The sequence below is a fragment of the Hyperolius riggenbachi genome, chromosome 4 (assembly GCF_040937935.1).
Source record: "Hyperolius riggenbachi isolate aHypRig1 chromosome 4, aHypRig1.pri, whole genome shotgun sequence".
In the NCBI taxonomy this organism is placed as follows: Eukaryota; Metazoa; Chordata; class Amphibia; order Anura; family Hyperoliidae; genus Hyperolius; species Hyperolius riggenbachi.
This window is the reverse complement of record NC_090649.1, coordinates 106,152,485-106,180,162: the sequence shown is the minus strand read 5'-3', so window position 1 is coordinate 106,180,162 and position 27,678 is coordinate 106,152,485. Positions and strand designations below refer to the sequence as shown.

At 46.2% G+C, this 27,678-nt stretch overlaps 1 long non-coding RNA gene across 1 annotated transcript; it reads right to left on the bottom strand.

Annotated features, from left to right (window-relative positions):
* Positions 1 to 1,475: 1,475 nt before the first annotated feature.
* On the bottom strand, positions 1,476 to 26,955 carry LOC137570439 (uncharacterized). The gene is made up of 4 exons (XR_011031048.1): positions 26,874 to 26,955; positions 18,295 to 18,568; positions 14,237 to 14,318; positions 1,476 to 1,561 (listed from the first exon to the last, which is right to left on the bottom strand). It is a non-coding gene; the product is annotated as an uncharacterized lncRNA (long non-coding RNA).
* Between the last annotated feature and the right edge of the window lie 723 nt (positions 26,956 to 27,678).

Here is a 27,678-nt window from a genome sequence, read left to right as displayed (position 1 = left end):
TATATTAGTCACAATTACTTTACATAATGCAGCAACTTATTTAGTTATTGTGTCTAATAGCACATGAGGTCACATGAGGATAGATTTGGAGATGATAACCTAAGTTGCAAGTAAAGTACTGCAAAATCTAAGACAAGAATATATTGTGTGTGTATATAGTCTGTTTTTTTATGTTTATATTTATCTATTGCAGTAAGTGCTATAAAGTAAACTTATAATAATAGAACTAACTAAAGGGAACCTTGACTGAGAGGGATATGGATGTTTCCTTTTAAACAATACCAGTTTCCTGGCAGTCCTGCTAATCTCTTTGGATGCAGTAGTGGCTGAATCACACACCTGAAACAAGCATGCAGCTAATCCACTCTGACTTCAGTCTGAGCACCTGATCTGCATGCTTGTTGAGGGGCTGTGGCTAAAAGTATTAGAGACACAGGATCAGCAGCAGAGTCAGGCAACTGGTATTATTTGAAAATCCATAGACTTCTCAGTACACTTAGTAGAACGTAATATGTTGTTCAGAATACCCAATTTTTCATTAAAGGATAAGCAAGGCGACTAATACCGTTCACACTGCACGCGTTTCCAGATGCGTTTTGGAAACGCGTGCGGGGGGGCCGACACGCAGGACATCAGACAGTGCATAGAGTGCACTGTCTGATGTTCACACTGCATGCATTCCGGACCTGTGCGGTCCGGGAACGCATGCTGCACGCAGATTTTACAAAAATGCGCGGCTGTCCCATTCACTTTTCAGTGATGGGATCAGCCACGCAACGCATACGAACGCGGATGGCGTGCGTTCGTACGCGTTGCGTTCTGCAGTCTGAACGGGCCCTAATAAATCTATCTTGCCAACAACCACGTGACGTGAGCTGCCTGTATGAAGACGGAGCCAGCAGCGGACACGGCCAGGTAAAGTATAGTGCATAGGGGACACATTTTACATTAGGGGGGACAGCGCCGGGGATTTCGTCGCATTCATCACTCGTCCCGATATTGCTTGCCGTTACTGCCGCGCACCGGATAAGCCACGACGGTCCGACATCATGCAGCATGTCTGATCGATACATGTGACTAATTTCCGCTCGGAATTGCTTGCATCGTCGATCGGGCATGCTCTCGGCGGCATCGATGTTCATCCAATTCCATGATCGGCCGCCAAGTTGATAGATGTATGGCCACCTTAACTGGTACCTTGCACCAGAGAGATCCCATTGTACCATATCATAGTGTTCCTACCAACTACTTCTCTCAATAAAAGCTGGCTATAAATGTATTACTCTAAAAATCATAAGAAATTCCTTAACTTATATTATTGGAGATTTAGAGCAAGATTTACTGTGCGCTGCAATAAAAAGAGATGGCTTGTTTAGTAAAGCCGTCTATTTATGAAAGCGCCACCCACACACACTGCATTCAGATCAAAGAGTCCACAGAAGCGTTCCAAAATATTGTTTTATACAGTTATTTTACTACACTTTCAGATATGGTTATCTGTGGACAGACGCACAGCTCAGGAGACTGATGTGTTGCCAGGGCACAGCTAATAAAAAGATTTCTAGAAAAGACATGAAAGAGAAATGGAAATAAATAAGGTTACACGTGATTTTTACTTGCCTTGGAAGCGTATACACTACTTAGAGTAAGCCTGCAGGAATGTAAGAAATGATAACTATGCAGTCCTACCTTACATTTACACAAATTAAAGTATTCACTCTTTAATTTAGGATAGAAATTGGTCTTCTTAAAACAGAAGGTATTTGCGATTATTCAGGTTGGAGTGAGCATATGAGGTCTCCCACAATCAGGGCCGGGCCGAGGCATAGGGCGCAGTGTAGGAGCAGGCGCATAATTCATTCAGCTGTCATTCCTAATTGTGTCTGAAGCAGAAAGAAATAAGAAAAGGAGATACATGGAAGTGACTGCAAGCCAGATAACTAGATATTAAGGTATTGGGGGCCCTGGGGTGCCTCTTAGTCTAATAGCAATCAGTGTGTGATGGCTGGGGTGGAAGGATGGAGGGGCGCACTTTGGTGTCTCAGCCTTGGGTGCTGGAGGACCTTGTCCCGCCTCTGCCCACAATGCATCACTGCTGAATATGCAAATTATCCCTTCATCTGTGATGCATTGTGGGACACCTTAGAAGATCACACAAACCTGACAAATACTTTTTGTTTTAAAAAGGCAAATTTCTATTTTGCATAGCATCTTTGTAAGAGGGCTTAGTTTTAGCCCCTTACACACTCCTAGGAGTTCTGGTTCACCATGAGCTTGCAATGCATGAATGAGGTGGCGCACTTGCCGTCAGGTCACAGGGTACAGAAACCTGGCGGCGATAGAGAGGACACAGGAGGCGTAGGCAGACAAGTGCAGATCATCTCATTTGGGCGCCACGGTCGGCAGGCATGTAATAGATGCCTGTGTTAACTATCGGCAGTCAGGCACTCAAGCAGTCATTAGGTCACCCGATGCCGGTAGTAGCCAATCAGTGTGTGTGAGGGGAGGGGATGGTTAGTCACCCAGAAAGGAGCGTTAAGGTTAGGTTTATGGTAGTACTTAGTAGAATATTGGTCATTACAAATACAGGTCCCACAATACTGAAGGTACCTATTCACTTACTTGAATTTCCACCGATATACAGCAGATTCGATCACTGTTATTGAATCTGCTGTGAAATCGATAATGCAAACGCTGACCGATCGACCGATTGCCATCCGACATCGATCGATTCAGTCGAACAAATTTTGTTCAATCACCCGCGGGTCGAACGCTTGCGGCATTCGATTCAGCAACAACTGAAACAGCATAGCAGCAGCAATATTCCCTGTCCGGCCGGCTTGACCCCCTGGCATTCGTTCAGTCTCACTTCTTCCGGCTGGGCTTCTTCTCCATGTCCTCTTCACTTCCTGCTGCATCCTGTGACAAGCCGAAGTTCAAACATTAGAGCGCCCTCTACAGTTTGAACTTCCGCTGATCACAGGGCAGGACAAAAAGTGAAGAGGACATGGAGGATGCCGAGCGAAGTGTGACTGAACAGATCCCGGGGACTCGCAGCGGTGGACAGGTAATATTATTGCTGCTGGCCAGGGGAGCAGGGGCGGTGAGGCAGGCGGAAGTGGCGGCTCCACAGGTTTTGAATTGATTTGATGTTGAAATCGATTCAAATCTGCATGTAGTGTATGGGCAGACAATAGATCCCTCTGTGATCAGATTAGATCAGAGAGGGATCTATCTGTTGGTCCATCTGAGGGCAATCGACCAGTGTATGGCTGCCTTTACTCAAGTGAGCTGGTATTTCCCTGGTATTCGTCAATCAGGGCTGCCCGGAAGGATCCACTGAGATCAATCAGAGGTGCCCGGAGCCTTTGACCACTCAGCTTGGAAACAAATTGGTCAGTAGTATGGCCATTGCATGTGCCTTTGTCTACCTCTAATTGGGCACTTACTGCTATAAACGGTAGTCGGTTATCCAATCAGTGCTCCCGGGGGTGATAACCCAAGTCAGAACCCATCAGTTCTATAGTTTCTGAAGCTGTAATACCTTGTCTGAGGATATTATTCAGAGAGCAAACTAGACAGTGGGAGGAATATAAATAACGCGGAAAGGACAGCAAATTAGAATTAGGCATAAATGTTATTCTGGTGCAATGTCCAATCTCGTAAAAGTTCATGGCGTTCTCCTTTAAGTAATATAAAAAACCCTCTCATCTTGTATTTATACGACCTGCCTAAATTATTTATATTCCCGGTCTGAGCCATTATTCCAGTCTGGCGGATTTTGTGATAACTTTCTCTGCATAATGGATATTTCCATTGTAAAATACCTCAGAAAAGTATAAAAATAGGTGCAGATCAGGCCTGTCAGAATATCTCAGCGCGGTAATAATGTAGATCTTATTTCGGGCCTGAGGGAATATTTCCTACCATAATAAAGAAAAGGGAAATGTAGCGACTTTTACTCTGAGTAAATGAGGTGTCAAAATGTCAGCATAAAATATCTGGTATTATTTTCTCAAATGTGCAGCATGAATGTGAGAGTAGTTGGATATTACCTCTCCTCTCTGAATGACCATCTAGCCCAGGCATGGGCAAACTTGGCCCTCCAGCTGTTAAGGAACTAAAAGTCCCACAATGCATTGCAGGAGTCTTACAGCCAAAGTCATAACTCACAAAGGCAAATGCATTCTGGTACTTGTAGTTCCTTAACAGCTGGAGGGCCAAGTTTGTCCATGCCTGAATTCTAGCCTGTATTGTCTATGGTAGATTACATAGATACTAGTGTAATAAAACTGGCCCTAGGCCTCAGCCCCCTCCCCCGCAACGTGGGCATGGGCATGCTCCCGCGCACAGCTGCCCGCAACGCATTGCGAATACGCCTGCTCCCCCTGCACACGTCCTCCTGTGCTGGCCAAAGTCCATCCACGTGCCGTGCATGCGTTCCAGGCACGCCGCACGGACACAGGAGGATGCAGGACAGGGCAATGATTATATAGGATATAGATATACTGATCATCTATTTCATAAAATAAACATCTACAGTAATTGTGAACTATTTATTTTAAGTATTAATATAGCGCTGACATCTTCCACAGTGCTGTACAGAGTATATTGTCTTGTCACTAACCGTCCCTCAGCGGGGTTCACAATCTAGTCCACACTATAGTCATATGTCTATGTATGCATGGTGTAGTAGTATCATCGTCTAGGGTCAATTTAGGAGGAAGCCAATTAACTTATCTGTAAGTTTTTGGGTTGTGGGAGGAAACCAGAGTGTCCAGAGGTAACCCACGCAGACACAGGGAGAACATACCAACTCCTTGCAGATGTCGATCTGGCTGAGATACGAACCGGGGACTCTGAAATGCAAGCGGTAACCACTACACCACCATGCTGCCCATAACTATAAATTAACCTATGAGATCAATCATTTTATGTTTTACTAGAGGCCAGTAACTAGGACGCGATTTTTTGCGGCAATTTTTCACACCACCGGTGACTTTTTCACAACAACATTTTTCACAATGTTGTTTAACATAATTTAACTAAGTTTAGCTAAGTTTAACTAAGGTTAGTTAAACAGTGTATAGCGGCGATCGTGAACGTCGCAATTAGGGATGGTCGGAAATGCCGATTTCCGATTCAGAAGAAATTCTGATTTTCGACAATGCCGATTACCGATTCCGTGGATTTCCAATCGGTTTCCTATTTCCAAGGTCAGATTTCCGAGTAGTGTTTTTAGGGATAATTTTTTGCATTCTCTGATTGGCCAAATACTTCTGAGTTGACTCTGCGTTCTTTGATTGGTCCAAAGCTTCCAAGTTCTGTGATGATTGGGCTAAAATTACTGAGTAATGCAATATTTCCACAGAAATCCGAATTCCGAGTTCAGATTTCCGAGTAGTGTTTTTTTGGTAATTTTTTGCATGCTCTGATTGGCCAAATACTTCTGAGTTGTTTCTGCATTCTCTGATTGGTCCATTGCTTCCGAGTTCTGTGATTGGGCTGAAATTAGTGAATTGCAGTAACGCAGTATTTCCGCAGAAATCCGATTTCCGAGTGGAAATTCGGAAATTTCAATTCCGCGAAATCCGAATGAGCATCCCTAGTCACAACGGATCCCATTGTGGACTATCATTTTGGTCCCCATAGACTACCACATTAATTACCGCGTAAGTTTGAAGTCTCGTTCGTGCCGTTGATTGTTCCCGCAGTACGGGATTACGGAACATGGATCGGGATCCGCTTATTCGTCGCATTGACGTCGCCGCTTAATGGCAGTGCCATAGCGACAGGGGATGCAAAGGTTGCCACCACGCAAGGGCCCTGTACCAGAGGGACCCGCCAGGAACCTTTTTTTCAACCATTGTATTAGCTATTCATTGGTGCAATGCTGACCTCTCATTTACACTCCACTCAGGACTCTGCATAGGTAAGGCAGGAGGGAGGCACTGGGGGAGGGAAGTGAGCCGCCTTTTCATCATCAGGCACCTGTAGGCACGTGCCTACAGTGCCTTATGGTAAATCCGACTGATAATTTTTCTTCCAATAAACACATCAAATATAATAATTTTAGTTACTTTTGTTTAACTACGTTCATATAAAAATTGAATGGCACAGAGAATATCGATCGGCTGTCAAGAGGGTGAGTTGATGGGCAGATTGCCTGCAATTTGGGGGCCGTTGTACACGCCTGACTATCAGCTAAGGTGGTCGTTATCGGTCACCTTAAGGCTCGTACACACGTCCAACAAAGCCCACAACCAACCCAACGACTTGACCAATCACATGACCATGCCACTGTACGACTTGTATTTTCCATGCACCAACTAACTGCACAACCAACTCACTTGCATACTGTGCACGCAAGCGGAATGATGGACTGCACGGTATGGTCACAGTCACATTCAGTCGGTCGTCTAGTCATTTGCCACGCGTACACACACCCAATTAGTGTCCAACAGACCAGGTTTGGATGTTAGTTGGGCGGGATAGTTGCACTTCTTTATGAGCCTTTAGTCAGGCGTGTGTACGGCCTTTAAACAACATAAAGCTACATACTCAGCGTGCAATGCAGAAAGATGGATCCATCGACGTCTCCCTGACAACGAGCGCTTCCCTGATCCATCTTCCAGCCAGCTGGTATGCGCAATGGCACACACGGGAGTCGTCTGGGATCTTAAAGATCCCATGCGCCGTGACAGTCGTTATCGCCGCATGACGCTAAGCAATGTGAGATCATGCGCCTGTACCGGCATCGCGAGTTGGCAGAAATGACCACTCGTCGCCCAAAAAAAATCGCCAGTCGGCAGAAAAATTTCGAGGTGGATACGGGCCATTAGCATTGGACAGAAGATTTATCTACATGTTATGCTGGGAATACACGGCTCGATTCTGTGCCCGATTGTTTTCCCGCTCGATACTGCGGGCGATTCTCTTATCTTCCGCTTGTTTTTCTTATCTTTTTCAATTGTCCTCCTTGCAGAATCGAGCGAGGAGACGATCGGGCGGGAGATCAGACTTGTCGTAAATTATCTATCGAGCCATCTAAATGACTCAGAATCGAGACACGTATTCCCAGCATAAAAAATAGAGGGTCATGGGCATAGGCCACTTTGTCTGTGGCCAATTTCCATGCTTGTCTGGCTCTTCCTCTCCTTTCCTTTAATAGGTTCAGTCTATCAGCCTCCTTGCTACTATAGTGCTGGTTGGGGATTATGAGGTAATCTGGTTCCAATAAGAGCAGTGACCTCCTGCTGGCCAGGGTCACTCTTGCACAACTCTGCTATGAACTCAGGACTTCACATGTATTTAACTTGTTTTCCTTTTGTATTACCGGTAACCAAAGTGACACATGCTAAACCATGGGGTAAGTGATAAAAGCATACAAGTCCTAGAGAAAATACAGGTGAAGCCCATAAATCACAAATCAAAGACCTGAGGGGACATCCTACTAAGCGGACATGGGAGAATTACTGCAGATATGACTTGACAGGCGATCCAGTAGCCTGTGGCCACAATGAGAGCAGTTTAGCTCCAACGCCAAGTGCCTTTTAGGTTTTAAAGGGAACCTGAAGTGAGTAAAATTATTTAAAATAAGCACATGACGTAGCTGCAAATGAACATTACATAGTCACCTCGCCATCAGTACCTCTCAGAGGCTCACCATTTTCTTCTTACAGTGATCCCTTCCAGTTCTGACAATATTTTGTCAGAACTGAAATATACCAGTTGCTGTCAGTTATATAACAGCAGCTGTCAGTTACAACTGAATGTGCAAGGTAATGTCCATGTTTCCCTATGGCTCAAGTGGGTGATATTACAGTTTAACAGTGTGCTGACCAGGAAGCTGTTGGGGGTAATGGCCATTTTTAAAATGGAGAACGGAGAATTCCATTGATCACAGTGGACAAATGGGATGCAGGAGAGGAGAAAGAGATTGAGTATTAGACTACACAGGAGGTAAGTATGACCTGTTTATGGTTATTTTTTATTTACAGTTCAGGTTCTCTTTAAATTAAAGGAAAGTTAAAAAGTAATACAAACTATGAGAGAAAATAAAAGATGTCACACACTCGCCCACATGGGGTGCATGTATGGGAGGCAGTGCGGAGACGGGGCCAGCGGCAGACACCAGACAGGTAAAGTATAATTGCACGGGGCACCAGGTGGAACGTTTTACATTGGGGGGGAGCAACTCCAAGGGTTCTGTCGCATTCTAGAATGCCTTAAAGCATGTCTGATACATGTGACTAAAGGCTCGTACACACGTCTGACTACAGCCAACGACGGGTCCGTCAGCACCTCCCGCTGGGCGGGTTTTCAGTAGACAGTACGGTGTGTGTACAGTCTGTCGGCAGACTGATAAGGCTGTTTCTGAACAATCCGCCGGGCGGATCGTACGCTGTCTACTACAGTACGCTGTAATGTCTGCTGAAAACCCGCCCAGCAGGAGGTGCCGACGGACCCGTCGTTGGCTGCAGTCAGGCATGTGTACGAGGCTTTATTTTGACCTGAAATGAATCGCATAATCAATTGGACATGCTCCTGGTGGCACCGATTTAATCCGATTATAATAATCAAATCAGATGGTTGATCAGCCGCCAAGTCGCCTGATGTATGTCCACCTTAAAACGGAAAGCACCAAGGAGTTCTTCTTAACATAAAGGGGCATTTTCCTGTATCAGTATGCTTGTCTGTGTCATTTCAGGCCTACACTATTGCAAATAACCTTAACGGCCCTTCTTTAGGAGAACAGCTAACACTGAGCTGACATGGTCCATTAAACACAGTAAAGCAGACAGTATAATCTTCTAATTTTACAAGCTACCAATTGACACCTCTATAATGTGTTTTATTTCTCAGCAAGTGACCGGACAGCCCTCTAAGCCGAGGGTGAAATGTCAGGGCTAGTTAGAGGTTTAGAAGGGTATGGGAATTTTTACATTTTACATTTCTGTGTACTCGCCATAAAATTCCTCTTATGCTGGAAACATACGTTGCATCATGTGTACATGTCCAGATCAATAAAGGGATTCATTTTCCAATGATAACTTTGCAAAATTGATGCATTTATCAATCAGAAACAGATCGGAAAGGTTGGAAATACTAGTCAGTGTTTCCAGCATGACAGGAAACCCTCTAAGGCCCAGTGCACACCGAGCGGTTTTTGGAGCGATCCGCCGGCCGCATCCGCTTATAAAAACGCTTGTCTAATGTATTGCAATGGGATGGTGCACACCGGCGGTTTGCGGTTTTTGCCAAGCCGCAAACGCGCCTCCTGCTGCGCGTTTGCGGATTTCGGAAGCGTTTCGTCCTCAATGTAAAGTATAGGAAAAACGCAAACCGCTCTGAAAAACGCTAGTTCAGAGCGGTTTGCCAGGCATTTTTGTTACAGTAGCTGTTCAGTAACAGCTTTTACTGTAACAATATGTGTGATCTGCTACACAAAAACGCACCCAAAACCGCTAGGTATGTTTATAAAACCTCTCTAAACATACCTAGAATCGCTCTGAAATCAGCTCCCAAAACCGCTAGCGTATTGCGGATCTGCTAGCGGTTTTGGTGTGCACTGGGCCTAAGGCCCAGTGCACACCGAGCGGTTTTTGGAGCGATCCGCCGGCCGCATCCGCCTGGAAAAATGCTTGGCTAATGTTTGGCAATGGGATGGTGCACACCGGCGGTTTGAGGTTTTTGCCAAGCCGCAAACGCGCCTCCTGCTGCGCGTTTGTGGTTTGCTAAAAAACCTCAAACCGCCGGTGTGCACCACACATTGAAATACAATAGCCAAGCGTTTTCACTGGCTGATGCGGCTGGTGGATCGCATACAAAATCCGCTTGGTGTGCACCCGGCCAAATATCTGCTCTCTGCTCCCAAAACCTCTAGCGTTTTGACGATCTGCTAGCGGTTTTGGTGTGCACTGGGCCTTAGGCCCAGTGCACACCGAGTGGATTTGGATGCGATCCGCCGGCCGCATCCGCCTGTAAATCCGCTTGGCTAATGTATTTCAATGGGCGGGTGCACACCAGCGGTTTGAGGTTTGTAGCAAACCGCAAACTTGCCTCCTGCTGCACGTTCGTGGTTTGCTAAAAACCTCAAACCGCCGGTGTGCACCAGCCCATTGAAATACATTAGCCAAGCGGATTTACAGGCGGATGCGGCCGGCGGATCGCATCCAAATCCGCTCGGTGTGCACTGGGCCAAATCTCTGAAATCCGCACCAAAAACCGCTAGCGTTTTGTGGATCTGCTAGCGGTTTTGGTGTGCACTGGGCCTTACTCAACACCTTGTCTAATCACTGGTAAATACTTACACTGTACAGCGGGGCTTATTTGTCACCCTGCGTTAAAGTGGCCTGAACTCTTGCACAGGACAGAAGGAAACCACAGATGAATTCACCTTGTATGTATTTAGAGAGTCTTATGCTGGGAATACACAGTTCGTTTCTTGCTCTCGATTTTCTTCTCGATCATTTTTGCCGCTCGATTCTGCAGTCGATTCTCTTATCTTCAGCTCGTTTTTCTTAACTTTTTCCATTTACTTCTATCAGAAATCGAGCAGCGAAAGGGTCGAAAGGGAGATCAGACATGTCAGAAATTCTCTATCGAACCATCTAATCACCTCAAAAACGACCCGTGTATTCCCAGAATAATGCTAGGTACAATTTCCTGTTAGATTTACCTGCCAGGTGGATTATTTTCAACATGTCCCATCTGAATGTCGATTTGGTTTTTTTTTATTGTTTTTTTATTGATTTTCGTTCAGTTCTATGAAAATCGATTAAAAAAAACAATCGAAAAAAACGATTAAAAAATGATCTAGAAATAAAAAAAAAAAAAAAAAAAATCGATCGAAATTCAGAGTGGACATGTTGGAAAAAAAATCGATCTGGCAGGTAAATCTAACAGAAAATTGTATGGTGTGTACCTAGCACAATTCACCCTCATCTTTGACTAATCACCACTGTAATTTGAATCACAGCAATCCTGGGCAGAGCAGCTAATTTGTAAACACAGGATGTTAACCCAATGTCTGCTTCCATGAAAGCAGGAAATAGACACACTGCAGATTTATTGCAGGATTTGTATCAGCTGTAACAAAGAAATATTTTTCTGTAAAGGTTATTATGCTGTTGCTTATCTTTTAGAGCAGAGAGGAAGTTCTGAGTTCAGGTCCGCTTTTAGGAGGCTCATACAGTCATCAATTTCCCCTTTCGATTCTCAGCAGATTCAATCCACCTACTGGGAATCATTTCCCTCAAAATGCCAAACTGATTAATATCGAACAAATTTGACCAAACATTGATTAGACTGAAAATCTAGGTTGAACAGGGATGGGACAGCAGCAAAAGTCGATCGATAGACCAATCGAAAAGTCGATCATCAGCGTGCAATGCTACAGCTCAATCGATTTTCAATAGATTTCTTGCTGGGATCTATAGAAAATTGATGTGCTGTGTGTGGTTCAAATCAATTCATCCCTGAAACGATTGCGATCAGAGAAGAATCAATAATTTTGCCACATCTGGTTGAAATCTGAAAGTGTATGGCCTGCTTTATCCTAGCTATAATGGTAGTGGGTATTTGACTGTGCTCAATTTAAACTCGATCGTTATCAGAAATAGCTTCTCCCTTTGTCCGCTTGAGAAAAATTTACAACTACACTTTCATTCTGTCTGAAATTAATCAGAAATCTAGAGATCAACTGGTAAAGTATAGGTGAAAAAAGAAAATCACTGTCAGATTCGTTCAAAGTGATTGAATCTAATAGAAGTATCAACCTGTGTATGGTTTCAGGGCTGAATTTGTATTTCTCACCTTCCAAGGTCCACTATCACCAGCCGCCTCTAACCACACAGTCCTACCACCTCTCTCTCACACCCCCTCCCCCCACCAAAGTGTAGTGAAAAGTGGCTCATAATTGGATGGCAGGTGGGGCCAGCAACATGAAAAAGTGAGTCCTGTGTTTGCTGCGGTCTCCATGGTAACATGACATGGACTGCTCACGTCACGTAATGCATATTGGCCAATGAAGAACCAGCAAATGGCTACTGTGGTAGGCTGCAGTCATTGTAAGTTGCCTTGCCTTCTGTACTATTTACTGGTGCTGCCCTGGGCCCTTTCATCCCACATCACATGAGTGCAAAGCCCAACCATTCATAGCTGGCTACAGCCACTGCTAGGTGCAATTGTGCAAACTCTGAAGCAAGGCGACCGCAAACCCTGTCTGGCGGCCTGCTAATCTCACACTGCTCACACATGCTTGGCTAACTGAGTGCAGCTGCCAACCCGACCACTTTCATTTGTTTGCACGTTTAGTCTGCAAATAAAGCCCACTGCCTGCAGCCCTGCCCTTGCTTATCTGGCACCCTAGGCCACGGCCTTGGCTGTTTCAGTGCAGATTGGTAAAAATATAGACATTTTGTTAAACTGAGAGACCAAGCAGTTGAGAGGGGATCTTCCAATGTATTATGGCTCATACACATGGGGTACGGCTGTCGCTGCAACCACGTGGCACGCGCGTGTTGCGGCGACAGGTCGCCCGTGTGTATGATGCGCACGCCCCCAACCGTCGGTACTCTGAGCTGTCGCCAGGCGATTGACTTGTTCAATCGCCGGCAACAGCTGTCGCCGCAACTGTCGCTACTCCGCGTGTGTTTGCGGACTAGCGACAGGAGACCCAATGCAAGTGAATGGAGCATCCGGCTGGGGAATGCTCCATTCACTGACAGCTTCCGCCGCGTCTCTGCCTTTCTGGCGAAACGTGTAGATAGCTGTTGCCGCCAGGGAGCTGTCGCTCCCTGGTCTCTTGTAGCCATGCAACGGGGTAACAATTGTGCCCTGTGTGTATATAGCTTTAGATAAAACAGAAAGGACCGGCACCGCTGTCTTGTATCAAAGCTCTTTTAATAGCACCAAAGTGGCAGCAGTGACAGACAAGGCTTGTCTGTCACTGCTGCCACTTTGGTGCTATTAAAAGAGCTTTGATACAAGACAGCGGTGCCGGTCCTTTCTGTTTTATCTGGACTGCACTTCCCAGGAGGCACTGGGGAGAGACCTTGGGCACGCTGCATACTCTTTTTTGGAAACGGTGCTCCCTCTCTTTTGTTTATGTGTATATAGCTTTAGTGCAGTGTACCAGGGCATGGCTGGAGGGGGCAGAGTTTATTGCCTTGGAAACAAACATGGCCAGGAATGACCTGTGAGCTTAGTGTGTGTATTCATGTGAGAGAGTAATCATGGCTGTATGTGTTTTCCATATCTGGCTACCAACTGAAGGCTCAAGGGACACTAGCATAACATGTAGATAAATCTTCTGTCTTCTGTCCAATGCTAATTAGGCCTTAGCTAAAGCCATCTCAGATGTGTTTGACTACAAAGTTAGCATGGTGATACTGTGATGTGTATGTTACATAGTAATTTTCCTGTGGGAAAATAGATATGGGATGCCTGTGCGATAGCCAAAGGTTGTTCAGCATTGTCCACCATATGTGACATAGATTGAAGGTCAATGTCCAGCATTAGTGTGGGCACTGCCATTGAGCCCTTGTGTCTGAATTTTTGCCATAGTTCCCATTGCCCACCCAGTGAAGGGAATGACAGGGGAAACACTTACTTTCAGTGTCAGGCCTCTTTCACATGAGAGAGAGGGCAAAGGTGGTGAATTCACTGCCTATTAGCTGCGCTCTTGCACTGGCCGGGTGCTTGTCAGCCCTCGGTATGGCTGATAAAGAAGCAGCCCCCTCATGGAGTCACATCTGAGTGTGGCTGCCGCTGTGCTCAGACACAACATGTTGTGGTTCCCTGCTGCCGAGTAACACCACTGCATGTCAATCACTAACACGCGTAGTGTTCCACATGCTGTCATTCGCCTGCATAAAAATTGCACTCGAATGGCGCTTGTGGCCAACAACCGGGAGGCTAAACTGCCTGACAAGCAGGGTGTTCAGCCTCCCTTATGAGAGAGGCCTAAGTGTGAATTTAAGATACGTCCGCACACTTGGCTAAAGTCGGCTGAGGCGGTTGATGACAACCAGCTCAGCCAACAATCAAACACGTGTGGCAGCCTCCTACCGCTGAACCTCAACCTCCAGTCAATACGCCCGTCAGATCTACACACCCGATCGGCGGTCAACTTGTTTGAAGACACAACTTCTCCACCCACCAGGTGATATCACGCACATGCTGCTCTGCCCCCGCCCCCCCCCCCATATGCTACAGTACACAGCTGACTCACCTCTGTACTGGCCCAGCGATGTTGCTCATGGGGATTGGGCATGCTCCCTGTTGGGCGACATCAATCACAGGTGTGTACGCACCTTTAGGTAAAGCAAAATGGGCAAAATAATACACAGCATAGCATGACTATGAGATTATGTTTAATGATAACACAGAAATCTTTATGGTAATAGCTAATAAACTAAACTAAAAAAAAATAACAAGGTCACCAACAAGTAAAGTCTTGTAGTGTTCTTATCTGTGTGTAATTTTTCCAGGAGGAGTAGAGTTGCACAATTCTTCTGGGTAGACACTATTTTCACTGTTTTTTCATAGACTATATGCATGTGTGTACTTCCACCTAAGATGGCCATACATGCGCTAATATTTCTGGTTGATTTGATCGCTTTGATCTAATCTGCCAGACAGATGTTGCCCACAACATATCTGATGAGTCCTTTTTTGATAAGTTTTAGGAAGTTTATTAATTAAAAGTATGATAGGGCATTTTAGGTAGATTTCCATGTGAGCAGGGCCGGTCCTAGTAACAATGGGGCCCCAGGGCAAAATTAGCCTGGGGGCCCCCAACTGACACCCCCTGAAAAAGCGGCATTAGGGGCCCTTTATTGCAGCCAGATTTCCCTCCTGGGCCCCTGAGATGGCTGTGTACTCTCCCCCCAATCACCCCCAACTTAACTGTGCTCCCTGGGGCCCCTGCAGAGTCCTCTTGGCAGTGTAGTGTCTCACCTCCCTACCAGCACAGGTGAGTCTCTGCCAAAGACTCAGCACAGGACACAAGGAGCAACAGTTAAGATGGGGGAGACACCTTCGGGGCCCTTACAGGCTCTGGGGCCATGGGGCGATTGCCCCCTTTGCCTCTATGGTAGTGCCAGCCCTGCATGTGAGTGGGCATTGAAGGAGCAGCAGTGGATCGAGAGCTGCACTGCGCTGCACCGCAGAAAACACAAACAAGGGTAGCCAGGCTCATCCTGCTGGGACTTAAAGAGAACCAGAGACAAAGCACCCTCATGTATTTTACCATATATATAAGTGGGAACATTAGAGAAAACACCTACCCTGCTCTCCGTTTGATCCTCACTGCTAAAAGTGTCTGTGCTGTGATAAGAATCCCAGACTGAGCATTCAGTCTGGCTTTGCCGGGAATGATTATAGCTGAGTCATTATAGCAGAGCCACAAGGGGCAGGCTTGGGCTTGAAAAGACACCAGAGAAGACAGACTCAGCCATAATCATTCCGTAGCAAAGCCAGACTGAATGCTCAGTGGGGGATTTTTATCAGAGGTGATAACAGTCAGATTGAACAGAGAACAATGAAACAAAGAGCAGATTAGGTGTTTACTGTCATGTTCCCACTGATTTATAAGGTAAAATACATGAGGGTGCTTAGTCTCTGGTTCTCTTTAAGCTGGGACTGGAACACCACTGCTTACCTACAGGGGGCTGCTCCTGTAGCCCCCTGTCTGTGTGGACAAAGCAGTAAAAAAGGGTGCATGCACTGGCAAGTGGACTAATTGGGCGCAGTCATAGGCCTTGGACGCTGGTACATCCCCTGCTATAATCGGGCACCCAAATGCCGATATTTTTAAGCGCATACGGCAGCGCCCAATTATTTGCAGTTTATTTTTTTCCACGCAAGTGCAGGGGGGTGTTATGTTTCGGCAGGTAATGTGCGTGTGTGTGTGCGTGCGTGTGTGTGTTAGGTAGGTAGTTTGTGCAGGTGGGGGGGGCATCATTACATTTGAAATCCAGGCTGTACAATACTGTGTGGGTTTCTTATTATGGAGACATACTGGTATGTGGTTTGCAACTTTTTAGATCAGTTCAGAAGTGTCACACTGTGGAAGGCGCCCGGACTGTGTGTGCATTGCATTGGGTACTATCTATCATCATTCTTAGGCTGCCAGGCATTTGTAGCAAGTATCTGCCATTTTCTCGATTCCGTGAAGTAACAGCGAAGGTGGGAAGTATGTAAAAAATGCACCTCTGGTATATTCTGGAAGCGCTTAGCTCTTTTTCTGTACATAGATGTAAAACTAAACTGATCGCTCTTACATCAGTCCTGAATGATTCTCTAAAGGTCCATGCACAGGAATATATGTTAAGTCTTCCATGCACAATTCTGTCTCTTCTACGTCATCAGGTAAACAATCAGTTTACCTGGATTACCACCTTGCACCGCTAAATATCTGAGCAAAGCAGAAATCTGAATGAATATCACCACCACCTCTATCTACCATAAAATGTAGTAAAAAATGATGAGCCCACCAGGGGTGTAACTGCAGTCGTGGCCCCCCATCCCAAGTAGCCTGTGAGTGCGTATACCCCCATCCCAGAAGTAGCCTGTGTGCGCATATTTACCACTCTGCCCAAGAAGTAGCCTGTGTGCGCATATTTACCCCTCTGCCCAAGAAGTAGCCTGTGTGCGCATATTTACACCCCTTCCCCAGCAGTAGCCTGTGTACCCATAGTTACCCCCTCAATATAGCAGAGTAGTGGCAGTGGAACGTAATACTTAACCTACTTCCAGCAGCAGGACAGGTCCTCACGCCTTTCTTCATTGTGGCCCAGGACCATGCAATCTATCCCCTTGTGGCTGTGCATGTCATGTGGAGAAGAAAGGCTGCACGGCTGTGCTAAAGAGAAGATTGAGGACCTGTCTTTTAGCTGGAAGTACTATCGTGCTCCGCTGACGCTACTCTGCAACTGATGCCAGGGGCGAACCAAAGCAGGCAATTTGGGCGCCCACTAGCACTAGAAGTTTGAGCGCCTATTGAAATATCGGCATTGAGAGGTAATTCGCCCTTTATTAATTGTGCCTCAATGCCAATATTTCAATAGGCGCCCATGGCAGTGCCTGAAAAATTACTTTTTTTTCTTTTTTGTGCTGCGGGGTTGGCAGCAATTGGCGGGGGGTTAAGGTTAGGTGTGTATGCGTGTGTGTGAGAGGGGGGGTTGGGGTGTTAGGCGTCAGGTAGGAATTTTGTGTTGGGGGGGGGGGGGCTAAGGTTAGGCATCCGTTAGGGTGTTTGTGGTGGTGGAGGTTTAGGGTAAAGCGTAAGGGAGGAAGTTTGTGGGGTGCGGGGGATTTAGGGTTAGGCATCAATTAGGGTGTTTGTGGTGGGGGGGTTAGGACTTAGGTTGGAAGTTTTTGCAGTGGGGGGGGGGGGGGGGATTAGGGTAAAGCTACATACTCACCTTGCGATGCAGGAAGATGGATCCAGCGAAGTCTCCCTGAGAACAAGTGCTCCCCAATCCATCTTCAGTTCTGGCGGGTATGCGGGACGGCACACGACGGGCACAAACTATACTTCTAGCGACAGCGGTACTTTGCGTGGGAGTCGTCGGGGATCTTAAAGATCGGACCCACCGTGATGGTCATTATTACCGCGCAACTTTAAACAATGGTCACAAGATCATGCGCCTGTAGCCATGTTGCGAGATCGCGGAAACACTCACCTGTTGCTCAAAAAATTGCTGGTTGTCAGGAAAATCGTTGGGAAGATCGTCAGAAAAATTGCAGTGGTGGGTACGGGCCGTTAGATGTCATATAGGAAGTTTGTGCGCAGTGGTTTAGGGTCAGGCGTCTGGGGGGGGGGGGATGTCTGTGTAGGCTTAGGTCTAACCATAGTAAAATATGGGTATTAAATACCAATATTTCACTATTGGGATTACTGGTGCCCGAATTTCCATGCACCTTTTTTCGATAGACGTGGAGCCGGCCCCCTTGGCCTCCAAGCTCTTAAACATCTAAAGACCTGACCTGGTTTCTAAATCCATCAAGAAGGCCTTCGTTTTTATAGATTTCATTTTATTCAATGCCTTTATTGAACTAAGCATTTATCCTGGTAACAATCACTAATAACATATATGACAGGCTTTATCCTATAAATTGTGCCAAACAAATGAGGAACGTTTATGTAAAGCTTGCATTAAAATCCACCCACTTGAATGGTTAACAGCTTTGCTGATACAGTGAGAGAACTGTGTTATTCGGCTGTGTATTACCGGCATTTACACAATAACATTTTACCTTATCAAGAGAATAGGCTCCAATTACCTACTGACAATAGACACCTGATGAGACCGGCGATCTTTACAAAAGGTTCCCCCGGAAGCTGCATAACATAAAAGCCGCTGTAATTAAAAGAAGATCTGCCAGAGATGATTGTTAATGTCACGGATTAATTTCCTACACGGTGGTGATTGTGATGCCGCCTACAGACGTGTGGGCGGCAGAACATACAGGCATGAAGGACTGAGCAGTCAACCAGCAATGCTGCATACAGGAGTGATTTCCGCTGAAGACTTCAGGCTGTGCAAGATGCATAGAGCTAAATACAAGAACAGTGAGAAAAAGATTATTGCATCAGAGCAGACTTTTGATAATTATACATGGCTTTCACAAGATATTAGAGATTGTGTAGGATGAGTAATATGCTTTATTACACCAGGGAGTACCCCGAGTAGCAATGCTGGCCACAAAGTGTACAATGGGGAGGAGCTGGGCTGGGTCAGGTGATCTGCTCTGTTCCAGGGAAAGGAACTTCCACTCTCCTGGCAATAAGAAGCTACTGGATGCTGCCTACCAGAAGCTACATTGGCACTTTTAATACATTTATTGCAAATGACTAATGCACAAATGTTATGCATTACTAACTGATGTAAATTTTCTAACATATGGACTAACAAGTGGGAGGTGGAACTGGGGTTTTAGGGATGTTGTAAAGTACCAGTAAGTATGTTGAATAAAGTATATTGTACAGGTATGTGCCCTGCTGTAGAGCAGAGGAGATACTGACAGGAACAGGACCTCTCTGTCATAGTTGGTCAGCCTAAAAAATGTATTGCGATACTTTTACTATCTCAAAGGTTCCCATTAATGGTGTGATTTTTAGTGAGTGATTGTATTCATGACTAGATCTTTCAGATTTGGTACAGTACATCAGTTGCCAATAACATACTGCACTACCATGCTTAAAGTACACTTGAACTGAGAGTAAAATGGAGGCTGCTATATTTATTTCCTTTTAAACAATGCCAGTCGCCTGGCTGTCCTGCTGATCATCTGCCTATAATACTTTTCACCATAGATCCTGAACAAGCATGCTTCTAAATCTAACTCAAGTCAGGCTGGATTAGCTGCATGCTTGTTTCAGGTGCTTCAAATACTATTACATCCTAAGATCACCAGGAATGCCATTCAACTGGTATTGTTTTAAAGGAAAATAAATATGGCTGCCTCCATATCCCTTGCAGTTTGGGTGTCCTTTAATGAGGGTGGGCTGTGTGGAGGTTTGTAGAGACCACCCCAATCAGAGGCGGCCTTAGGTGGGCAAGTGGGGCGATCGCTCCAGGCCCCGCACCTGAAGGGGGGCCCCGCAGTCATGCCCACTGCGCTCGCACTGAGAGCCCCGTTCTTCCTGGTCGGCTTATGTTCAGGTGCTGACGCGCTGAATTACGTCATGCACATAGCACTCCCCGCCATGGGTGTGCAAAACACCACTGACCCAGTGCCAACTACTGCAAGTCTGCGACAATCTAGCTCTCACAGGACTCAGGAGCGTCTTATTTTGGAATTTGCTAAACAGGTAAAGACTCTACAATACCACCAACAAAATCAGAGTCAGCCAGCAAAGTCAGGCCAACAGACACAACACATATCACCCTGTCCCTTGGTGGTGGTGGTGGTGCAGAAAAGGCATGGAGAGCTCTCCAGCTCCCCTTTCAGCCTAGCACCCATCCCCAGCCAGTTTAGTATTCACCCCTAGCTCCCCAGCCAGCCTCTACCTATCCTTAGCTCCCCAGCCAACCAGCCTGCTACCCATTAGTATTGCCCCACCTAACCTAGTACCCATTCCTAGCTCCCCAGCCAGCCTGATACCCATCCATAGCACCCCAGCTAGCCTAGTACACATCTCTAGCTCCCCAGCCACCTTAGTACCTATCTCCAGTTTATTGGTTGACTTAGTGGCCTTTGACAAACTTAATTGTTTTTAAACAATAAAAAGGCTTACTATATTAGAAGTGGACAAGCCCCTGAGCATGGTGGTATTGTAGATGGCCTACACTTATGGCTCTAGGCCCCGCATATGACACTTGCCTCAGGCCTCACGTACTCTAAGGCCGCCTCTGCCCCAATCTCTAGGTACGACCACAAGGGCTTCATCTCTACCTTGATGATCAGTGATATCTCAGCCAGTGTTACAGTGGAGTTACGCTGTTGTAACGTGTCCTCCAGAGAACATGATATTCATAATGAGTGAGCCAGTTCTGCACAGCTGACGTGCGCTGGGCTGCAAGCTATAACTCGCCACATTTCAAGCTCAAGTTAAGCCTGCAGGAGCACTGACTAACCAGCTCCAAACTGACTGCTGTGCAAACATGAAGTCATCTATCAACATCGGCCCTTTGGAAGTATTTGTTTAAATTGTGCAGTATGTATTATGTTTTATGATTGAGTAGGCAGAGAGTGGAGGGCTCAGGTGTCAGGGCCTATAATAAGCCTTGTGTTTTGCTTAGCACTGTATACTGAGCTCAGGTGGGGGGGGGGGGGGGGGGGGGGCAACCTTGGCAAAAGGAAGAATGTGAAACGTCATGCTTTACAGTTCATTAACCACAGTATCTGCAGCTAACTGATATTCTGACAGCTACACAGCTCTTTGTGTGTAACTCTGGATATGTCACTTATTATCGCTGCACTGCAACCTGGACATCTGACTCATTGCAGGACACTGAAAATACATTTTCTATAGCAATACCAAGTTATCCATTAACCGCTTCTGGGCTGCGGTAATTTAAATCTATGCCCTGTTTATGGATACTTATTCCTGCCAGGGCGTAGATTTCAGTTACCATGCAACATGGGCCCGCCGGTTGCGCAGCTCTCCAGTCGCAGCAGCCCACTCGCTCTGCCGTCGCTATGACAGCCGAGCTCTGTGAGCCGGCGGTCAGGAGACGATTTCATTGGCTCCTGATCCCGTGATTAATGTAAGCCAATCTCATTGGCTCACATTGATCACAGGGCAAGGAGCCAATGAAATTTGCTCCTGACCGGCTCACAGAGCTCTGCTGTCATAGCGGTGGCAGAGCGAGTAGGCTTCAGCAACAGGTGAACGGCGGGTCCTTGCGCCAAGACGTTAGGAAGACCCTTTTTTTGGTACCAGCAGTTTCTGGTCCTTGAGAGGCCAGAGACTGCTGGTACGCAAATGGTTAATCAATAACTCAATAATGCATGGATAATTCAGTGCTGATGTTTCCCTCTGAACTGATCTGAGACTTCCAGTATGCTGGAAACACAATAGCCTGGACATTTGCATTAGCACTGCTGTGGGTCTGTCTACTAATAGTACACACAAAAAAACTAAGGCACTCCTGAAGGGAGAGGGATATGGAAACTGATATATTTGTTTCTTTGTAAACAATGATATAATCTCTACCTTCTTAGTGCGCAGGAATGTAGAATGCAGGAGACACAGATATTAACTGCTTCCGGACCGAAGCAGTACGAATCTACGTCCAGCAAGTGGTGCTGCAGCTCTGACTGGACGTAGATTCTACTGCTTCGGTATTCCGCATCCCTGCCGCTCTCGCCACTTTTTCCACACCGCAGCTCGCTCACTCTGCCGTCTATAAGATGGCAGAGCTCTGTGAGCAAGTCAGTAACCACTTTCATTGGCTCCTGATCGCGTGACCACAGAGAGCCAATCACATTGGCTCACATTGATAGACAGCATCAGGAGCCAATGAAAGCGGCTCCTGACCATCTGACAGTGCTCTGCCGTCATAGAAATGGCAGAGAGAGGAGCCTGCGGAGATGGGACAGCGTCGTGACCGGCGAGAGCGGGGGGTGTGTGCGGCGATTTGTTGGGAGGCGGTGTTTTACGGTACCAGCAGTCTCTGGTCCTTAAGGGGCCAGAGACTGCTGGTACAGAAGTGGTTAATCAGCCTCATGTCTAATGGCTTTCTTGGCTATAACACACCAACAACAACGAAGTTACGGTATTCACAACTCACATTAAAGACACAGGATGTAGTAAGACCTTTGGTACTAAAACACTGCACACCCTGTGGTTATAGCTGGTAATGCATCTTACCTAATATACACATAATAGACTGTTGTTGCTAAATACGCATTCCAACACATTCCAGCAAATTGCCAGGCTGTCCTGCTGATCCTCTGCCTCTAATACATTTTTCCATAGACCCTGAAGAAGCTTGCAGATCAAGTGCCCTGAGTAACTCTCTGATTAACATGTGACTGGATTGGCCACATGCTTGTTTCAGACACTACTGAAGAAAGAGATCAGCAGGACGGAATGGCAACTGGCATTGTTTAAAAGCAAAAAATTATATTTTGCTGCTATGTTTATTCGCTTTTAAACAATGCCAGTTGCATGGCAGTCCTGCTGATATGTCTCTCCATGTGCCTCTCACTTCAGTTTCCCTTTAGGCCCCTTTTACACTCGTGCAATTCTCCCACGTCAGAGAGCCCACCGCTGGAGAACAGCCCCAAATCCCCTCCAACTATGATCCTCAGCACTGGCACAGCATGCTCCCTGAGAAGCATTTTATACTGTGAAACCACTGCCACTAAGGACAGTAGTGTCTGGAAAATGCAGCTTTTTTCATCATGTTACAGACGGCCATTTGTAGACAGACATTATCATTGATTTGTTGACTATCAGGCTGCTAATTGTACTGATGTTGATTGTTGTCCGTTATCTCCTTTGCTGACTATATGCTACTGATAAGGCTCGTACACACGTCATACTGAAGCCAACGACGGGTCTGTCGGCACCTCCTGCTGGGCGGGTTTTCAGCAGACAGTACAGCGTGTGTGCCCGGCGGATCGCTCAGAAACAGCCTTATCAGTCCGCCGACAGACTGTACACACGCTGTACTGTCTGCTGAAAACCCGCCCAGCGGGAGGTGCCGACAGACCCGTCGTTGGCTTCAGTATGGACGTGTGTACAAGCCTATAGTCTTTCACACAACTTTTTGTTATGATTGCTGTATTTTTATCATCTGCATATATTATATTGTGATAATAACCTAATCTCTTTACACTCGGATTAGCAGACCAAACATACAGATTACAGATCATCTGGCGGCCATAGGCCTCAGTTTAGGTGGCCAAACATCCAGCGACTTTGGCGGCCGATCGACCATCAAATTTGATTATTATAATAAAAATTGGATGAAAATGGGTGCCTCCAAGTGCATGCTCGACCGACAATGCGACCAATTTCGGGACGATCGCGCATGCTGCAAGATGTTGTGCTGACTTGCTCGATCGGGTGTGCAGCGGGATCAATGAACGTGACAAAACCGCCAGCGTTGTCCCCCCTAATGAAAAATGTCCCTCCCCGGGACATTTAGGGGGCACAGTGGCGAGGCGGCGGTCAAGGCCGATTCTGGATCGATTTCAGCATGAAATTGATAGGGAATCGGCCTGTGGAGTATGGGCAGCTGACAGATCTCTCTCTAATCAGAGCCGATTAGAGGGAGATTTGTCCCTTGGTAGAATCTGCCTATACATCACTAGATGTATGGCTACCTTTACACCCAGGCACTTTCTACCCGTCATTCACATTTTGCCGATCGCTGCTGCATGAATAAGCCTATTGCGATTATGATTTTCGACGATTGCAAACATGCTACATATAGCATTTTCCCCGCAATTGTGTGGCGATTCTCATTCACTGGAATGAGAATAGCTAAGCACAATTGCTGAAAAAACGTGGAAGGCTGCATTACAGAATTGCAAACGCAATCGTTAGGTGTGAACAGGGCTTTATTCCTTTAAAAAAGATCGCAATGTAACGTAGCCGAAAGCAGTCAAAAAGTTGCATCGCATGTTACGTCCCGTACAGTCTTGACTAAAGTCGGCTGAAGTATCCGATAATGACCGCCTCAGGTGATAAGCCGCTGTGTGTACAGCTCCACCCGACGAGTGACTGCTGCTCTGCCAGCCATCCGTCAGGCGGATCAACTTAGCTGAGCATTGGCCGATTACTTTGTCCATCCGACCGCCCCGCCCACTGCGAGAAGTCAGGCCTGTGTCACAATGTCAGCCTTCCAGTACAAACAGAGCAGTCCGTGCACCGCTTCCAAAACACCCCCCTCACCCACCCGAACACGAAAAGGTCAGATCGATCCACTTTGTCTTTGCAATGTAATGGGTTCCATGTTGGAAATATGTGACCATCAAGGAAATAAATGCAAGTTTGGAAGCAGTGCACAGACTGCTCTGTTTGTACTGTATTCACTAGTGACTTTTTTCATTTAAGTCCGAATGCACACTATCATTGCTAACCTCAAGCAGGACAAAGTGGGACGGGACGGAGTGTATAATTAAAGGCGCAGTGGTCCTATCTTTCCCCAATCACCGGGTGCCAGGCAGAAATCCTCCTTTGTGTACCACAATGTTAGCCATCTGCCTCCCAGCATTGAGACAGAGTGCATGTGCAGTACGCCCCAGACTGGATGACTATACGGCGAATTGCGGAAGGATCTAGGCGGCGCAGGAGGACTGCGAGGGAGCAATCAGCCTGGAGGGGGCTGGAGGAAGCCCCAGGTATGTATCATTTTTTTAAATTCCCCCATCTTAGGTACACTTAAAGTCAAATTAGGAGAGATAAATCATGAGTTAAGTCATAATAAATTGTGAGTTAATACAGTAAGTAAGGTGAGCTAATTTAACAGAAAAGCTTTGTGAACCATCCCCCTATACACTAGGTGATGTTACCTTATCAGATAAATGAATGAAACTAAATATCAATCAGGGAATATTGATTGTTGTGACAGCCATGGAGCAATCAATACTGATCATCCTTCAGCAGTAATCTGATGACTAACATGGTACAGTATTCTACTACATGAAATACATTTAATAGAGTGTGGGTAACTTTAGTAATAATTGCTGAGAGGACAGATAGGTGAGAAGCAGGAATGATGGTGTAATGTGCAGACAGACTGTACAGGGAAAGTTACTTTGAGTCATAGGATAGCAGTGGTGAAAACATTACTGCTCATGGAAGGAAACAGTTCATATACTGTACAGTACAGCGTCACACTACACACAGATAAAACTCCAGCACTACTCCAGCAGCTACTCTGTAATCAGTTACTCAGGAATTCTAGATGTCATGTTTATGTTGGAAATCCATTGATTTGCATCTAGTGTATCCTCAAATTTACCCTGTCAGCAGTTTACATAATTTAAAAAAAAATATCTCTCAATTGAATACTTGAATTTTGCAAGTAATTTTTTTTTAATTTTAATTAATATTATTATAGTTGTTTTTCTTTTATCACCCTACCCTATGCTGTAAAGTAAACTGATAGGGGCCTGACTTCACCAAATCACTCCCCATCGTGGGTATCTGTTTATAGGCAGCTCCCCCTCCTTCTGTCAGTTTTCCTTTAAAACACCCAGAAAACCCTGAAACTCAATAAGTACATGGCAATTTTTCGAAAGGATGTTTGTCCTGCCGGCGTCCCCTTCTTCAGTCTTGCACTGTCCACTATTGTAAAAAGCAATCTCTCTACTAAGGGCTCAGACACACTATAAAGTGCTTTTCTGTGAGTCAGCACTTTCTGAGAGCTTTTTAAATACGCTCCCATTGACTTAGGCCTCTTTTCTACGGGCAGTTGAAGATGGCAGCCTTTCTATTTCCCTCTCTCCAAAGGTGCCTAAAGTGTCAATAAGGTTCCCAGGGACGTAACTAGAAATTACTGGGCCTCCCTGTGAAATGTTGGATGGGGCCCCCATTTGTACAGAGAATAGAAAGCTTTTTCTCTCCGTGCCCAAACTCCTCAAGCATCACTACAGTACACAGAACATGGGAGGGGTAGAAAGGCTGGGGGTAGAGCTGCGCTGTATACACAAGCCTGCTGAACACTGAATAGTGACTGTCTACAAATCTTTGTATGAATCCTTATCAGTGGCTGAGCAGGACAGGATAAAGAAACTTCTTCCCCATGGGGCCCCCTGTGTATTCTGGGCCCCCCTGCGCCCGCAACCCTTGCAGGGTCTATTGTTACGCCCCTGAAGGTTCCCATACTGTCCAGTTGAACTGGAAGGAACCAAATTGAGAGTGGAGCCACATCAGAAGGAATGGAAGTCACATGACCAGCAGTTCTGAATGTCTGCCAAGCCTTTCAGGGGAATAAAGGAATAATTTGCATATTCCACCCACTGTCCTGGATTATGAAGGTTACTTCTTGCTAATGTGAATACTTGTAAGTAATTTCTGTTTCAGGAAGGAAAGGTTGAATTGTGCTTGACAAGTTGGTATGTAAGGTCTTGATAGGACAGTAAAGGTGCCCATACATCAGACAATGTATGGGCAGATTGGCCAAGAGACAAATCTCTCTCTGATCGAATTTAGTTACAGAGAGATCTGTCGGCTGTCCATACACTGCAGGCCAATTCCCGATAGATTTCAGCATAAAATCGACTGGAAATCAGCCTTGTGACGCCGCATCCGCCGCCTCACCGCCCCCAGCGCTGTCCCCTAATGTAAAATGTTATCTTAGCCACCACCATTTTTAGACCAACTCATAAAATGACAGATGAGGTAGAATAAGACTAAACTCTCTAAATACACACATGGTGCATTTTTCTATGTTTACCTTCTGTCCTGTGCCAGAGATCAGATCCTCTTAACTAGAATAGCTCGCAAAGCAGGAAGTGGGCTTGAGTATGGCAAAGGCAGCACTCAACAATAGAGCTCACTGGAGGAATGTGCCTTTTATATTGAGCTTGGAGCAGGCTGATGAAAGCACATGACAGTATTAACAAAGACTGACATTCACAGTTCCTTTTGTGTCCAGTCAGGTGCGTGATGTGCAAAGTGGAAATATTCCAAGCAGATTCCAGACATTTCTGAAAGCTTCAAACATATCAAGACTTTCCTTTGTGTCCCACCAAACATACTGAGGGCATGTTATCATTCCTGAATGCCTGTGCAGAATATTACCTGCTGAATATGGAATGAGGGTGGGATTGAGAGCCAGAGACATACAACTCAGAGGCAACTGGAAACTTATTATATGGGTGAGACGCTGGAGTCTGACACCAGGGGCGGACCGACCATTCGAGCACTCGGGCATGGACCTAGTACCCGTGGACAGTAGGGGGCTCGCCCAGATCCAGAGGTTTGGGTGTCGTGCTGCTTGGTTTGGGAGCTGGCTGTGGTGCCGCTAGGGCCCCCCGCCCGCCCTGCAGAGTTGCGAGCGGAGCTAGTTGGCACAGTTACTTTAAGTACTTACGTGCTCCTGCACCGCCCCTCTCACTGCTCTCTCTGCCTCTGGCGTCCTGTCCCCATGGTTTCGGCGGAGCCTCCTATGACGTCATAGGAGGCGCCGCCGGCCGGAAGATAGGATGCTAGCAGCAAACTGAGCAGTCAGTGCTGCTGCTTGCTGTAGCCTGCCCTGG